The sequence below is a fragment of the Montipora foliosa genome, chromosome 3 (assembly GCF_036669935.1).
Source record: "Montipora foliosa isolate CH-2021 chromosome 3, ASM3666993v2, whole genome shotgun sequence".
Taxonomy (NCBI): domain Eukaryota; kingdom Metazoa; phylum Cnidaria; class Anthozoa; order Scleractinia; family Acroporidae; genus Montipora; species Montipora foliosa.
In genome coordinates, this window is record NC_090871.1 from 36,400,893 (window position 1) to 36,409,997 (window position 9,105).

Below are 9,105 nucleotides of genomic sequence, written 5' to 3' on the forward strand. Positions count from 1 at the left end.
CACAAGGCTCCGTTCTAGGACCAACTTTATTCACGCTTTTTACTAACGATCTTCCATCATCAGCAGAATTTGAAGAGCTGTTTATGTGTGCCGATGATACAACTGTTTACTGTATCGGAGAGAATGTGGATCAAGCAGTAGCTCAGCTGAACAAAACACTTGAAGAACTTTATCAATGATGCCTAAATAACCGCTTAACACCACACCCGAAAAGTGTGACGCGTTTTCTATATCCAGGTCTAGTTTCGTGGGGCTTATTGCACCAGTTCGGACCTCGTTTTTCGAGTCAGCAAATGCCGATTACTTGGCACTGTAGCAGACAGTAAGCTCAGCTGGACACCTCACTTGATGGATCTTAAGAAGCGCTTTGCCATAACATGTCATTACGGCCCTCTAGTCATGAATTTCATCCTACCCCGGTAATACGACCACCCCGTTAATACGGCAAATTTGTTTAGGCCCGTTGATGACCGTATTAACGTGGTTCCAATGTACTTATAATCTTGACTCTTCCGGATTTGTAGAACTATCCGGTTTTGATGATGAAACGGTTATCACAAGGACGTTAAACCCAAGCCAACAATAATTCCATGCAGCATATAACAGGGGATGGTCAAAGATGAAAGGCGATTAATGTTGGAAACACTTTCCGCAAAACACATTTTGCAGGTGTTTACAGGGGAAATAGATCAATCTCAGGGGTGCCCAGTATGCTTCCCTTTCAAAATAAACCGGTAATAGTTCTAAGTTCATTAAGGTGCTTTTGCGTTCCGAGTGGAGAGCACATGCATCGGGCGCTCTGTCCATTGCACACGGCCCCCAGTCTAATTTCGATGCATCTGTTGTCATTTCCATGGCGGGGTTGTCCATGATGACATTTTTGCATACTGGGGGTAGGCTAGGAACCTACCAAGAAAGATCATTGATAGATTCTGGGGAATGTGTCATGGCATTTTATCTCACTGTAATTGTATCTACCGTCACCTATGGCTTAGCTTTGTGGGGGTGCTGTGGTAACCAGGAACTGTTTAATTCAAAAGAAAAGCTAAACAGTACAGCCGAAAAGATAATTTTTAATTTACGATCAGACACCCCGCATACAGAGGCCTTAAAGATTGCGAACTGGCATCGACTCTGCTACAAATATAAGATTGCATACTGATGCGCAAGGCTCATTGGGAAAATCTTCCTTTGCCATGCATTATGTGACAGTATAATCTGCAGAAGAACATCCACATATCCGTCTGGGACATCTGACTCTGTTTTTTACCTCGTTTCAACTCAAGATTAATCCATTTCTCGATTAGATATAGACGCGCGGCTCTATGGAACAACACCTTTGCCAATGATTATTCACGCGAGTTGTAAATCTTCGCCAACTAAGTTGAAAGATAATGCAAGTTTCTTAAATTATAGTTTTTACGCTACATCAATTTCCACTACAGATTTTAGTGACCATGATTATATATATTTTTAGCTGTATCTTGTATATACAATCGTAATTGTTATTAGTTTTTAGCTCTTTTACACTCTAGGGATTTTTAGTTTAGGCGTATGATAGTATGTTATCATGTTGTTTTGGATTGCACGGTCATTGTCACGTGACCGCCCGTATCAACCTCAAAATCTAAACAATAACCTCTGCCTTTGATGTTCGCCGGGTTTCCTAACCATTGCCCCTCCACTAACTATGATGTAATTTAAGGGAATCTTATTTTAATTCATTTAAGCGTCTTTTGTGAACACACGACTCCATAAGCTTTATGGCCGCTTTAAACATAATCGTGTTTAAAGTAATATTTAAAAAACGAGCAGCAGTGTTTTATAAAAAACACGATAAAACACGTGCTGCGAGTTTTTTGAACGGCTTCAAAAACATTCCACAAAAAGCGTGGTCCTCGGGAGTCCGAACAAAGGTTTAAATTGTGAGGGGAAGGTATCAGCATACAAGAAAAACAAGTGGACATTATAAGCAGTATAGTAATTTCAAAAACTCAGTCCTTTCTTTGTTGCTGTCGATGGTTGAAGAAGGTTGTTTAAAAATGCTGCGTAAGAAAAAGTTTCCAAGATCAACACGATATGTCACGAATTGGTTTTTTAATATTTTCGCACATTGGCAAAATGGGCAAGATTTCTGCACAGGTCCCTACTTCATACGCTCCTTTGTTTCAAGAAAACAATAGACGGGACTGTGGCGCTTTGTTCTTTCTTCTTAGAGGTTTTTTTCTAGAGGCGCTGTTACACTGTGAAATGTTTCCTGCAACTTGTCTCGCAATGTTGTGGCGACACTGTTGCACGAAACATTTCACAGTGTAACATACCCTGCAACGGCCAAAATCGTTGTGAGGCAAGTTGCAAGAGCCGTTGCCGAAAGTAGAATTAGGTTCTACTTATCGTGCAACTTGTCTCGCAAGAATAAGCGAACGAAGTGGAGTCTCAAGCAATCGTTGTAATAGGGCTCAGATTCTCATACATAAGAAACAGACCAAATAAAAGTACTGTTATCAAAAATTTAATGGATACCTGCCACCTTTTTTTTTTTCGTGAAGTTGTTCTTTCTTTCTGTCTGCGAATTCGCCGACGTTTTCTTCCTTTCCTGAATAAGGCACGGTCATTTCAGGATCACGAACGGTGCATTTAGAAGGGCTTTTGCGTTTTATTGCTCTTTGTAGAGATCGGCGCAATACGCTCAATGATGCTTTCAAGTGTTTAACTTTGGTGGAGATCCATGGATGTTCCTGTATGAGGCGTAGTTCGTTTCACTCCCCACCATGTCTTTTCAATGCCCTGCTGAGGGCTCGGTTGTCTGGGTCGACGAAGTTTAGCGGATGGTTAACTATGAGATGATGTCAGCCCTCGTCTTGTAGCCAATCGTAAGCTTTCCGGCCACACTTCCCTAGGGCTAATATTCTTTCAAGGAAGGCTTACTGCCAGAAAATCATGAGTTCCGGTGAATTGAAGGTTATCCATTGCAGTTTTTTTCTTGAGCATCGCGAAACGAATCCATTTCCCGATGCACTTTCAGTCTTTGCCAACTGACCGAGTTTCCACACAGTTTTGGACATTCTGCGGACAACGAAAGTAAATTGTGTTCTCAGCACCATTCCATGCACCGCTCGGAATCGGCAATACTGATGCAGAGACATTTTCAAGTGTTCAAATCTCGCTTTGCTGATGCTATTACTTCGGCAGCCATCTTGATTATTACGAAGACGCGAAGAAGGGAGACGTGAAACAATTTTAATTTCAATGAACTCGTGCATTAAAGTTTCCCATGAAGGAAATCAGACTGGAAGCGTGGTACATGCAATGAGCTTATAAGTGTGCCGCACGGGGCATGAAGGAAAATCCGATCACAGATCACAGCAATACTGGACAAACCAAAAACTACGGCGGGTCTAAAACACAGGTCAGATCAGGCCAGGTTGCAGGCCAGGTCAGGTCAGGGCAATTGGAAGAATACTTTTCTGCCAACGAAATTGACCATTTTCACCATTCCATAATGGGGGGTGCGGGGGGTATTTACATAAAAAAAACAATACAAGTTATTTACTCTTGGGACTTTATCATGCTTCAGTAAACTGAACATCCATCCTAAACATTCATAAAAGCTAACCTTAGGCCTAAAAACGTTTGTTTAGGCCTGATTAGGCCTAAGGTTAGCTTTTATGAATGTTTAGGATATTTTTTACTCTCTGTATTGGTAAATCAATGACCTGTGATTCCGGAATTCCGGGTTTTAGGGTTGCCCACTTTTGAGTTATAACTGCAGGTGCATTCTCCTCGAGCAAGCCGATCGTTTTCAATTCAGGAAACTCCAAAGAGCGAAACGTTTTCCTTTGTCCTGCAATTTTTTGTCTGATTATAGGCACTATTATACGTCAGTAAGCACACCTTTCACAACATCTTAATGTCTCGCAGAAAAACTACCAACAAATCCTCGTCTTTATGTAAAGAACGCCACATAAATTCCGCAATATGTCCTGAATACACGTATTTTGCACCAACCAAATTCGGGCTATCCTGTCTTCAGATCCACTGTTAGTGTGCTTACCGTTCTTAGTTACACATTCGTTTGAATGATCAACAGTTTCCTGAGTGTATCCCATGCTTTTCTACGTTAACATATGATTTCCAGCAGTCTGAAATAATAGGATTTCCTAGAGCAATCCATTCTTTAATAATTGGAAGGAAAGTGGTCGCACTGTGGTATCCAACAGTGAGTATAAAACATTTTCCACAGTCGTCTTCTATGTCTCCGAAGACCCACTGTCCCTCAACTCGGTGGCCACAATAGTAATTGCGTTTTACGAATTTACTTTCGTTAATTTGTGTTTTTCCATGAACGCAAATTTTGCAGCCATCGCACATTAGCAATAATAAGCAATACCTCAAAGTACCTCGGCCGTATAATTCGAAGCTAACGGGATACGAGAGAGGATCTCTAATAATGCGCGGCATTGTTTACTTTAAGCTTCAGAATGTGGCTCTACGCGATTAAATCAGTTCCATGATATTATTTTGTTGCAAAGCTGAATTTTTGTCAATTTCAAGACTTCTCCTAAACTGAATATAATCAAGGGTACAAAATGCTTGTATATTGTACACGTAAAGAGGATCTGGAGAAAAGCAAACACTATTGCTAGTAATCCAATAAAGCAACATTAAACCAAACAAGAATCTCAACAATAATCTTTGACAACAATGTTTGTTGATGGCAGACTTACTGTTGGTTACTTGTGGCAACAACACTGAAGTGCGACAGGCTATAGGAAGGGATAAAATTGTTATCTATAATTCTGGCCCGAAATCTTAAAACCTCCTGAACACACAAAATGGCTGTAAAAATGATTTTAGCGTTTTCTTTAGAGACTCTATCTGATCATGAATCTCGTCTGCCTCTTCCTCCATCTCTTTGATTGTCCTTCTTTTCTTAGGTAAATTACATCATTTTCCTTTTCAGCACTATCTCCAAGAACTGAACAATGCTCTAAAAGGAGTTTCCGTTTACATTTTAACGAGGATATCTCATAATTGACAAACCGATTTGCTTCATCTTTTTCCTTCCTCTTGCCTCTTCTGCTCACGGCAGAAGTCTGAAGAGGCCCTCTTTACAGTATTTCTAAGTTCTTGGTCTATCTCGACATGACGAATGCCACAACATATCTGAATTCGGTCAAGATGTTTAAGGCAACAGTTGACTTTTCCTTAAAGTTATATTCTCACTGTTTATGCTAAAACCGCGTTCAACACCAGCCTGTCCGTGAGACAAAACAAGAAGGCTGTTGAGAAGATCCCACAACTTCTGATAATTGCTGTTTTCAAGGTATGTGGCCAGAAAACAGTCAACACACTGCAGACCTTGTCATATTCCTTGAATTCTTGTAAAGCTCTTGGATTACCATGCACATTATCTGAAACAAATGATGTGTATTCTTTCTTCAGCAAGTCAACTTCGGGTTTTCTTGACTCGATTGGCGTCCAAGAGACCACACAGAAGCCTCTTATCCACTGAGTTGCTGATTGGACCTGCCATCTCCTGGGGATCCAGACATCTCAAAAAGCGAGCCACTGGAAACTTCAATGGACACTTTTCCAGGACCTTTTACCAAGTGCGAGTGAGAAATGCCTGGCAATCAAGTTGAAAGTGCCTCTGTTCCTGCTGTGTAATCTGGTCATTCTGTTTCAGACTGTCCACCTCTCTCTTTGTGACAATACCAACATCAAGAGGTTTGCTCACTTTTCTATTATCATGTGATGTAACATCAACCTTTGCCAGCTGCGTAATGGTTTTAGCAGAAGTTGTGACTCTCTTTCAAATATCTAGTCATAACTGACCTTAACAGCTTCTCTAGACCAGAGGCAAGGAGTGGTATCATAGGCATGTTTGTCTGGTATGTGATAAGGGAAGGTTGGAAATCTTGTGCCAAGGAGATCCAGAAATGATGCTTTGCTTTGAGCAATTTTTCAAGTGTCAGTGCTTTTGCAACATACTGATATCCTTCATGTTCCTTCGCTGCTGTGTTTTACAGTTCTGCCTGTCTACAGTATTCTCTAATATTTGGAAGACGTGCGTGTGATTTGTCAGCAACTGAGAGGGTCTCTATCCACCTTTTGCGACCAACAAAGGAAATTGGAATGAAAACAAAGAAAGCCGCTTAAAAGTGATTACAAATAGCCAATTAATTTCCATTTACATTATCAATATCAACCTTTCTAATTGTTCAAAATTTATCTGAAACGGATCTCGGAAAAAAAAAACAATGCAAAGTTTCCAGTCCATCTAAAGGAGAAATCTTCTTTTCAAGTATCTCACCATTAAACATCATACTCCATAGGAATGATAACATGGTATTAGATATATTTACAAATCACATTACCACATTGTAAGAAGGTGCACACGTATGGTTGCAACAATTTGGATGGAAACACATCCACTCCAGTGTATTTCACATGGTCTTCCCATCTGGCTGACGAATCCTTGAACAGAATTTGTACTTTTTAAGCAGGTATTGATCCAGATTCCAATCAGTCTCCTTTGCACCAGTTTGAAAAGATCTGTGAACAGGGTGCAGTCCACATGTCCCAAGATATAACAATGAAGGCAAGTTCAACTGCTCGCGAAATTTCCTCAGCTCTCTTTCAAATGCGAGGTGTACATTTGGGCCATCCATACCAATGTTCCGAGTCTTTGCTGGGTCTAGGTCTTTTCTCGCCTCTTCATAATGATTTAAAATGTCATCTGTTCTACCATGTCCTGTGAACAAGGACGTTAGCTACCGGGACCCCACTCTGCAATTTTCATTTGACCAACAACGCACATGCGCGTCCAGTTGCTTGCTCTGCATCCCTTCATTTTATGACTCATCAAGCAAGACTGCATGGGCTGGTGACAATCTCGACCCCAGAGCTCTTCTCTTGACTGAGCGAGAGAAGAGCTCTGGGGAACTTTGAAACAAAGTGTCTTCTCATTGGTGTTCGTGAAGAACAATCAAAAGCGTTTCTAATTGGTGCATTCATGTTAGAGAGAGGAGTGAGCAGGCGCCGTAAGGTTCCAATAGCCGGTTTTTGGCTATAAGACCCCTACGGCGCATGTTCTCCTGCATAGAGTTTCCCAGAGCCTTGGGTCGATCCAAGGCTCTGGTGACGAGAATGGTGCTGGTGATCGCTTCACGTCGTATAACAGTTTCCTGGCGAAATGTGCGCCAAGTCCAAATGTCGTGACATATCTGAACTTTGACGTTTATTGAATGTTTATCACCTAAGCAGTAAAATACAATCATTACACAAGTTACTTCGACGTTTTTTTAGTGAAAAATGAGCAGATAACGAAGTAGAAAGTCAAAATGTCAAAGGCAATCAAAAGATAAAAAAAATTTACAAAAGGTACTTAATTCTAAATACTAAAATGGACTTATTTCAATATTTCGTTGAGTCGATTTTTCGCAATTTGCTAATTTGCATGACAATATGAAAACCAACATGGCGGCTATCGTGAATAAAATTTGCGGCTAAATACAGGAATTGCACCGACCTTAGTCCCAGTCATTCACTTGTACAGATATTACAAATTTGAGCCCGCGAGAATGAGAGCCCCAACACCAAACCAATGTTTTTATCCAGACCGCTGGTCGGTGCAATTCCTGTATTTAGCTGCAAGTGTGAATAAGGGCTATTTCACTGTCACTGAACATTCTCTTGGAAAAGTCATTTACTCCAGAAGTGAGAGTTAACACATTTCAAAGCCCATAAAATCTCTGCATCTGCGACTTTTTTGGACAATGTGCATAAATCGGGCAAAGACTGAACGGCTCTACCTTCTGTTACATTGTCGTTCGTGGAAGTCAAAGGAGCCACCTGAGATATTTCTTCAAGAGAAAAGAAACTTCTAGCAATAGGAACTGATTTGACAAAAGCGCTAAAATGTGCTTGGTGTCTAGTTCCATCCATATGAGACTTCAAAGCTGCTTTCCCCATGCTCGCTAAAAGAGGTTTTGCATGCACGGCAGCCATGTTGCATAGCAGGAATAGATTTTTTCCTCTGGGAAAAAATGTTCTTTAAACGTTCGGCAGCACAGTTTACAATACCCAGCACGTTTATCGCCTTTAACACTTTGTAACCAATCTTTTTCGCATCATCTAAAAGCCAATCAGAATTGAAAACACCTTGACCTCCGCCGGGCATGGCAATTAATGTTAACCTCACACGGTGACTACAAAAGATTCAAGACGGCTTCCATCTGATCACATGGTGGAAAAACTGATCCAAGAATGCAATGTGAGCAACAGAGAATTTCACCCAGCATGCAACAGTGCAGGCTGAGATGCACACATATTCTTCGAAAATCTGTCCCCGATGTTAAATTGTGTGCTTAATCCTACATTATTTCTCATCCGAAAAAAAAATCAAGTAGTTCTCATTATTTTCAAGCACTTCCCGGAGGAATTCTCCTTTTCAAGGGCTTTTAAAGTGCCCTTGCAATCTCAAATTAAATTCCAGGGCCCGGTTGTTCGAAAGCAGATTTACTTAATCCAGGATTAACATTAACTTTTGTTTCATATTTTCAACTTTTTGGTGAAAGGTTCTTTTGCTTATTTTTCGAGATTGACTTCTTCTAATGTAACGTTTTGCCCAATATCAGCGTTGAACAACATTTGGGAGTAGGAAAATAAACTTCTTGGTTAATCTTTAACCTGCGATTAGCGTTAATTGGCTTTCGAACAACCGGGCCCAGGGCTATTCAAGGACTTCAAGGAGTAGCACGAACCCTTTGAATAGAATACATCTACACCAATCACATTATCTCACTTGCATAGTATCGATTGCCATTTTAGGCTTTGCTAACTTGCTGCCTTAGCATTTGTGCGAGTCGGGTCCACCGAGTTGAATACCAATTCGAGGACCAGACACAATCGCACTCGAGATATTGTGCTCTTTGTACTGCACATCAAGCTCGAGATCAGATTCATGGTACCTCGAAGAAAAAGAACAAAATCTGATCCCCATTTTCTCAGTTTGTATCTGATAACCATACCCTTTCAAGTCAGTCCTGTGTGGAATTAAAATACATATCGAGTCAAAGGAAAGGAGATGTTGCGTGAAGG